The sequence below is a fragment of the Lathyrus oleraceus genome, chromosome 7, assembly GCF_024323335.1.
Source record: "Lathyrus oleraceus cultivar Zhongwan6 chromosome 7, CAAS_Psat_ZW6_1.0, whole genome shotgun sequence".
NCBI classification, from domain to species: Eukaryota; Viridiplantae; Streptophyta; class Magnoliopsida; order Fabales; family Fabaceae; genus Lathyrus; species Lathyrus oleraceus.
Genome location: NC_066585.1, coordinates 475292502 through 475300890, shown reverse-complemented (window position 1 = coordinate 475300890; position 8389 = coordinate 475292502). Strand labels below are relative to the sequence as shown.

The 8389-nt window shown below is 37.4% G+C and overlaps 1 long non-coding RNA gene across 2 annotated transcripts; it reads left to right on the top strand.

The window, feature by feature from the left end:
* The first annotated feature begins 3872 nt into the window (after positions 1-3872).
* LOC127104290 (uncharacterized) lies at positions 3873-5677 on the top strand. Of its 2 annotated transcripts, XR_007794836.1 has the most exons (4): positions 3873-4554; positions 4647-4834; positions 5254-5358; positions 5437-5677. It is a non-coding gene; the product is annotated as an uncharacterized LOC127104290 (long non-coding RNA). The 2 variants fall into 2 exon arrangements; XR_007794835.1 differs by having other exon boundaries at positions 3875-4554; positions 5254-5677.
* The last annotated feature ends 2712 nt before the right edge of the window (positions 5678-8389 follow it).

The window sequence follows — 8389 nt, the reverse complement described above, 5'->3', positions numbered from 1 at the left end:
TGTAAAGAAAACATGGCGGAGGATAATCGTACCGAAATGTCCGCTAATAGTCCAAGAAGGAATGCTCAATTTGCCCGTGGAGGAAGAAATACGGAGATGAAGACCGGAATCCTCCAACTTCTCTATGCAAATCCATTCACTGGAATGGACCATGAAGATCCGTATACCCATCTCATCAAATTCTATGAGATTGCGGGTTCTACGGGAATTGATGAAGCGGGTGAAGAAGCATTATTCAAGAGGATGTTCCCACACTCCTTAGTGGGAAAGGCAAAAGAGTGGTACCTTGATCAAACATCAAGAGTAATGACGGATTGGAATTTGCTAGAAGAAAAGTTCTTAGAAAGATATTTCCCTCAATCCCGATTCATGGAAGCCAAAACGGCTATTGCGGTATTCACTCAAGGAAGCAACGAGTCTTTAAATGAGGCTTGGGAAAGATTCAAGTCAATGTTGAGAAAATGCAAGGGTCATGGTTTTGATGAGCTCACTCAAATCCATATTTTTCTAAATGGGCTCCAATCAACTCACAGAACACTTTTGGATGCTACCGCGGGTGGCTCTCTCATGTCAAAGACTGCGGAAGAAGCTAACGTCATTATTGACCGGATGGCACTCAATGATCGTCAAAGTCAACATGACCGTAGTCCTTCACAACGTAAACCGGGAGTTCTTGAGTTAAATACCAATGACGCCATTCTTGCTCAAAACAAGCTACTCTCTCAACAAGTGGAGTTGCTTACTCAACAAATGGCCAAGCTTCCACAGCAAATGAAGGAGATTCAAAGTTCTCAAGTTCGACATCAAGTAGCATGTTGCGAGTTATGTCAAGGAGATCACCCTACTGGTTTTTGTCCTCCACTAGAAGAAGTAAGCTATGTGAACAATCAAAATCAAGGCTATCAAAGGAACAATCAAGGTTATCAACCATCAAGGTTCAACAACGTATCGCACGCTCGAACATACAAAACAGAGTCGCCATCGAACATTATTTATCCCCAAAGGGAAGGGAAAATATCGATAAAACTCGGGGAAATAGATATACTAGGTAAGGAAGTCGGTTATGCAAGGGGAAGGTATTAGAACCCCAAACATCCATGGTACTCCATGGGAATCATTTTGATTGTTCTCGCTCGAATAGGTGTGATCTAAAGATTACTCACAAAATAATGAAGGGAAAGGAAAAGAAATAGATAAAGTGTTTGGTGAGGATTGGGGCCCTCGTTCCTACGTATTCTCATCGTGCAATGAGAAAATAAGAGCAATCGTAGTTCAGCCTACTACGACTGAAAACAAAGAGAGATTCGATAGGATTTCCCAGAGGCAATGTAGATTGCTTAACAAGCAAAGAGGTGGTGCTAACCAAAGATGGTGATCAATCACAAGGACAAACGAGATATAGCCAAAGTCTGAACTTTATAGGGAAAGATAGATGAATGCCGTAGTCTGAACTAAATACAAGGTAAGGAATGGGTTCCTAGAGTATGAATTCGAAGGGGCAAAGGAGATATAATGTCAAGGTTTGAACTTGGAGTCAATGTCAAAGGCTGCCAGAATCTGAACTCCATGGGCAAGGTGTTTAAGCATGCATAGTCTGAACTATAAGGCAAAGGAATTGATTTGAATGCCAGAGTCTGAACTCCATCAGGGCGGAAGAGTATGGTTCCAAAGTGCAAACTATGTGTGCAATGAAAGAGGTAGCCAGAGTCTGAATTCCAAGGGCTGGATAAATGAATGCCAATGTCTGAACTGTAAGGCAGGATAATATATCAAAGTCTGAACTGTATAGACAAAATCAAGATAGCCAGAGTCTAAAATCAATAGGGCGAGGATGCCAAGATATGTATCTTATGGGCAAAGAATAAAGCCAGAGTCTGAACTCCATGGGCTAAAGAAGATTGTCAAGGTCTACACCTTGAGGGCAAGAAACAAAGCTAGAGTCTGAACTCCCTGGGCTAAAATAAGTCCCCAAGGCCTGTACCTTGGGGCAAAGGATAAAGCTAGAGTTTGAACTCCATGGGCTAAAGGAAGTTGCCAAGGTCTGCACCTTCAGGGCAAGTAACAAAGTAAGCCATAGTCTGAACTGATAGGCAATGCATGAAGCTATTGATTGAGAAATGGGTATGTGACCCTTGCATGAACTGAATGAGGATTGAATGATTGATCGTTATATAGAATAGATTGATAAATAAGATAGGAATAGATAAGATAGCTCACGAAGAAACTGGGTTCTCCTGCCTACGTACCCTCATTGTGCAATGAGGAAATTAGACTTTCGTAGTTCAGCCCACTAGGGCTGAAAAGAAATTGATTGGAGACAAGAGGAAATGAATGATTGAGATTGAACTGATTTAAATGGAATGATTGAGAATTGAATAGAATGAAGAATGGATAGACTTGATAGTTACTGGGTGATGAGAATCACACTAACTTTCAAGTGGAGAGAGAAGAGTCTTTGTAGTTGTTTCTTGCATGGAAGATGAAGACTTTATCAATCGTTAGATTCGAATTGCACTAAAGTCTATGAATGGAGGTGAATAAGATGAGCGCTGGGTCATATGTCCCATACCCAAAGATACTCAAAATGGGGGTAGGAGTACTCTAGTCCCACTCCTTCTCCATTACTTAAGGCTCGTATCGTACAAGTTGATTCATGATTGATAAGTTGTTGATCGTTGTCCTTGGTTTTGTTGTTTTTGCTTTGTGAAGATAGACTTGTTAATCGTATGGTTAGAATTGTGCTAAAGTCTAGAATAGAGGTGAATACGATGAGCGCTGGGTCATACGTCCCATACTCAAAGATACTCATAATGGGGGTAGGAATACTCCAGTCCCACTCTTTCTCTATTGCTTAAGACTCGTGCCACACATTTTGAATTACGATTGACAAGTGTTGATACCTTTGTAGTGCTTGAGAAGTAGTCCACTTTGTTAGCTATGCTTGACTGATGTTGACTTAAAGTCTTGATATTGCATTTGAACCTTGAGGTCTTGAGCTTCAGAGATTCAGCGTATCCACAATAGCTTGAGCGTAATGAACTTGCCATATCAAGTGACCAAGGGTCTTTTGGTCACTTGAATTAGGCTAGGGGTTTACAGCACGATTATAGAGGATTTGGTTGACCAAAGTGTCCTTTGATCAACACGAATAAATGGGATTAAAATAATAGTCGAATTATATATAATACTATTAAATTAATCAACTAAGTGACATTAGACAATTCTAATTAAAACCATAAGACTAAGGAATCATATATATATATATATATAAATCAAGATTTTAGGCCCTAAAAGTCATTTATGTTAACAAATGAATTAGTTAGGAGGAGTTGCTACTAATCATCGTTTAATCATCACTAAATCAGGCTTAATTATCTAATCTTCCTAATCAAAATCAAGGTTTGAAACATGATCAAATTCTAGAAATCTAACTAAGACCTAGATTACTAATTATCCTAAACATGAAAATTCTAATCAATCTAATTAGAACTTTAATTAACATAATTAACCATAATGATCCTGATCCTAATCCTAATCATAATATTGATCATCCAAAAGGGATTAACATAAATTAATTAGGAATAATCGAGAGATTAGGTAGGAATTAACATGAATTAATAATCAAGAAAATAATATGAATTGGTAATCAAGAAAATAATGTGAATTAATAATCAAGAAAAATAATGTGAAGATTGCAGGCCCAAAACTGAGGTTTTTTGTTGCCAGCCACAAGAAGCTTGGGCCTGGTTCATGAATTGGAGGGAGGTCTAGGCCCGAAATAAGGGGTGCAAGGCCAGCACCGTTTGGGCCTGGGGCCCAAACAAGATCCAAAGCTGCGAGGCAAATCGACGGATCGAAAGAAAAAGCGCTTTGTAAGGAAAAGCTGAAACGAAATGCACGAAGGAAAACACTTTGCAGAAAAGCTCAAGAAGCAACACGATTCGCAACTCCGGTTTCTCAAATTCGTGTTCGTGCGTTTGAATCGGCATTATCACGTCGGCAAACGCAATTCTGCACCGTCACTCAATCTTCTCAACAAAAATCGTATCCTATTTCGATTCTCCATGGATCAAGTTCGCCACTTCCCATTGATTTCGGCGATGGATAAAAGGCAGGTGTTTATAAGGGATGTCGATAAGTTGAATTCAGAGTACTTACCAGATCGGTGCGGCAGCGAAAATCGATACGAGTTCCTTCCTCTTCGTCGCCTTCATTCATACGTGAAGAAGCGATCGAACTCTCCAAACACCATAAAGCGTTCCCTTCTCCATCTTGCGTCGGCATTCAAGGATTCGACGTCGATGTTTAATTGCGCTTATGCTCACACTTTGATTGCATCACGGATTCTTCACGATCCTAATTTTAGGATTCCTCATTCATCTTAGTGTTTCAAACAACATCGCGTTTGCTTATAAAGGCTTTAGGTTTGCGCACGCAAAATCAAACAGCAACGCAAGTTTATCCTAGAAATTGACATTGAGTATAGTAAGAAATGGCGGAAAACTCACTGGATCGAAGTCGGAGTCGGCACGACGACCTTCCTACAAACAAATGGTATGCTTCGACCTGTTTCTTTCTTCTTCTTCTCAGCTTCTTCTGTTTCTGTTTTGAATCTTCTTAGTGACGCCGTTCTCCGTTGATTGCAGGTGCAATGAATCGAACATGGGGATAAGGTCAAGCTCAGCCGGTTAAAGCCTCAAGGAGAGAGCTTTAATGGCTATGAGAATCGAGCTCTAAGTGAGAGGTTCAAGGGGGGAATGAGGAAGAAGACTTGAAGTGAATTGAAGAAGAAGACTCGAAGTGAATTGAGCAACCCCACTCAAAGTGAAATGAGGTATGCTTTATAGATTTCTCACCTTCTTCCTCTTCTCTTTCTGTTATGGATTCAGTTAGAGTTGGTTAGAGTTATTAGTTAGAGAAAATAGTTGAAAAAAACTGCTATGAGTCTGTTATTTTACCACCTGTTCTAGAACTAACCAAGTGAATTTTATGGTTAGAAAACGGTTTAGAATTAGGGTGTTGTTAGAAGTTAGTTAAAAAATTCTGTTAGAAAGTTGGTTATTAGTTAGTTAAAAAAATGGAAACTTGGTGGATTTATTATTGAAATGAGTGAACCGTTAATTTACATTACTCTTTCTGCAGAACTGTTACCGTCATATTGCTAGTTAGCGAAAGTTGTTGCAATTGAGACCACATTGTTGTCATTTTCTTTTGGTTATTGGTATGCTACATGCTTTTCTTCAAATTCTGCAGGTGAATGCCCAAGTTGGATGCTACTTATGTTGGATTGGAACGATTGTTTGGCGTTTGTTTTCTCGGGACCTGTTAACATACCGTTGCTCCACTTAAGTTTTCCAGGTAAGCCATTTTATCAAGAATGCTCTGTTGTTATTTTAGAACTGATGGTTTGTTTTTGCACGACTTTGTTCATGACAGGAAGCGACCTGCAGGTCGGTGGCCAACGGAAGCTAGGGGTCCAAACTGCATAACTCTGCCGTGAATGGTTTATGATGTAATTTATTTATTGCTTATTTTATTGCTAATGTTAGTTTCCTTATTAGGATAAGTCTGTTAATTGGTTGTGGAATGTGTTTAGTCCGAAATCCAAGTTGAGATGAAGTTGACATTCATTTAGTGAGTTGTTAATTATCTGAGTTAATGTGCAATTGGTTTGAAATGGTTTTTGTTGTTGGCTTGGAGATTTGTTAACTGTTAGCATAACCGTTAGTTAAAAGATTGTTAGTGCAGCGGTAAATTCATGATCATCAAGCTATGGATAAGCTAGACATCAAATAACAAGAGTCATCACCGCGCTTTTATTGTTTCCAAGGGAAAAGGGAAAAAGTACGAACAAAACCCAAAAGTAAGAAGTTTTCAAATCAAAACTAATAAAATGTCAACGATTATATGTAAGGGGGTTGGTTACACAGAGGGAAGGTTTTAACATCCAAAGTGTCTTAGGTACAACTAGGGAGCCCTTTTTGTGTGCATATGTATTTGTTACAAAACTGATGTTCACAAACAAATAGAATGAGGGGATGAGAAAAGAATTCATTAATTATATTTTTGTGTTTGACAAGACTTTCAGACTTGTGCCTATGTACCAACATAAAAATGAGGGATCAAAACCTCGTAGTTCGTGATATAAATTTTAAAGTGGATGCATTCCTTTTAACAAATTAAGTTTGAAAGGCACAAAAGGCCTGAAAATGGTTTGAGTGAGTTAGTTCTTTTTGGTTTTTCTGAAAGTTTAAGTCAAGTATAATTAAGTTTATTTATAAATTTGATTTAAGAAAAGAAGTTTGAAAAGGCAATGGCATAAGGCCAAAGTTTCTATCTTTTTGCAAAATGGTCAAAGTTTAGAACAAAATAAGTTCAATCAAAGAAGATTTTGAAAAGGGAGGGAGAGATTTTGAAATTAAAGAAATGGGGAGAAGATGAAGAGACTAATCCTATGCACAAAATTAAAAGTTAAGAGTTGAAAAGATCTGACCAATGGGTAGTAATCCAATAGACAAGAATGTCAATAGAAATCCAGAATTCCCTTGGACATTTAGAATCAAGCAACACATAAATGCACAATTATATTATCTTGAAGAGCAAAGACATCAAATAAAGATAGCCACATCCAAGCTTTAGCCACTCCATGATCTATTTCAAATTAGCTCATGTAAAAGATGAATTCCACAAGCCACGGGTTCAAAATAACAGCTTCACAATGATCATGTTGCAAATGAGCTCAAGGGGATCTTGAATGATGTATCAGAAGAAATTTCAAATTTGCAAGCACTTGGTTCCACAAATGTTGGTATTGGCCAAGTCCTTTAGCATAGGAATGTTGCCTAAGTTCTAAGTCCACTTGTCCAAGATCAAGCCAACAATCCACACAAAAGTTTTTTAGGATTTTGTCTTTATTATATACATTAATGGTCAAAGACCACACAAACAAGATATATCACACAATATGGTCCAAGTGGACAAAGTGAAAATTGCTTTAATATAAACAATTAGAATGGTATGAATAACGGCAAATGAATAAAGACTAAAATTAAATGCCATTAAAGTAAATGGCTTGAAATTAAAAGTTAGTTGTTAATGAGTTAAAAGTTAGTATTGTTTTGCTTTTGCTTTTCATTTTTAAGTCATTCTTTGGAGAACACTCAACCCACTTATCACAAGCATGAATACTTGAGCCAAGACATCTTCCAAAGGAAGGAAAAAAGGCCAAGTTTCCAAACAATACCATAAAAGAAGGGAGACTTACAATCTCACTAACTAGAATGTTGTGTCTTTTGTGTCACAAATTTAGCGATATGTTAAGCAATCGTAATTGGACTTATGTAGAAGTCACAACTATTTGAGGTCGGGCAATAGAATTTTGGTGTTAATGCATGTTTGAGACATAGTATAATGGACTATGCTCATGAAACATACCACACACAAAAAGAATATGCAAAAGAGGTGGCCTAATCCCATCCATACTCATGTTGATTTTTCAATCAACTAGCTTTAGGACTTTGAGATATCATAGACCAAATGAGATGAACGCATAAAGAATGGGAATGAGATGAAGAGGGAGGGGAATGGATCAAAACTCAAATTGGTCAAAGGAGGACTTTTACCAAATTAATATCATCCATTCATTAGTGGAGATGGAATGTACATTCCATCAATCCCCTAAATCCAATGATATTAACTTGACAAAGTCAAATCAACCTTGACCAAAGCCCAACAACAAGAGACAAACTCAATCAAGTCATCACAATTGGTCAACACAATTAATTGGCATTTATTCAAATTAAAAAGACTAAAATAATACATTTAAATTAAATATGGTTTGTCAAATTCCTAAAACCTCATCAAAACACCAAAGGAATGACCATGAGATTTATCATAGGTCAAACAAGGTCAAAGGACCTTGGAGAAAAAAATTCAGAATTTTTAAAGACTTAAAAGTATTTTTAAACAATTAAAAATAATCACAAAATCAATTAAATCATGAAAAATATTAATAATGATCCAAAAAATAATTTTAATTCAGAATATGAAAAAGGAAATTTTTTGAAATTTTTTGGTGAAACTCTCATATTTTTTGGATCAATATTAAAATTAATATGAATTAATGAAAATAAAAGGGTTAAAATAAAATCAGAAAATATGAAAAAACGTGAGCCACTTGATCTCCCTCATTAATTGATGTGGTATATCAAGTGGCCTAGAACACACGTTCCATGATGCACTGCAGTCAACGCGACATAGGCTTGATAATGACAATGGACGCATGAGATTAAAACATTTTAAAACAGATCAATGGCTCTGAACACTTCCAGCACATCGCCGGAGTCCAAAGGCCGGTCATCTTCTCCGGTGACCCTGGCCGGACTGGTTC